This window comes from Gekko japonicus, unplaced genomic scaffold (genome assembly GCF_001447785.1).
Source record: "Gekko japonicus isolate JY-2015 unplaced genomic scaffold, Gekko_japonicus_V1.1 scaffold9, whole genome shotgun sequence".
Taxonomy (NCBI): Eukaryota; Metazoa; Chordata; class Lepidosauria; order Squamata; family Gekkonidae; genus Gekko; species Gekko japonicus.
The window spans coordinates 3,565,522-3,565,759 of NW_015168044.1; the positions used below are offsets into that span (position 1 = coordinate 3,565,522).

The 238-nt window shown below is 70.6% G+C and overlaps 1 protein-coding gene across 1 annotated transcript in view; it reads right to left on the bottom strand.

The window, feature by feature from the left end:
* The window catches only part of EGR3 (early growth response 3), a 7,912-nt gene that overhangs the window by 3,719 nt on the left and 3,955 nt on the right, over positions 1–238 (bottom strand). The window lies entirely within an intron of this gene.

Below are 238 nucleotides of genomic sequence, written 5' to 3' on the forward strand. Positions count from 1 at the left end.
CTCGGGTCGGTTTAGGGCGAGGCAGAGGGCCTCCTCGAAGCAGCCCAGAATCACAAACACGCACACGCACACACGCGGTCTCCACGGGCAGCAAGCACTGCGCTTTGGTGCCCCCCCTCCAGGGAGGGAGTCGGGGAGGAAGATCGGGGCGAGGCGCGGGGGGTGTGTGTGTGGCGGCGCCGCTCTTCAGCCGGGCCAGCCTGAGCCCCCCGCCCCCCAGCACAACAGCTCCTCCGGG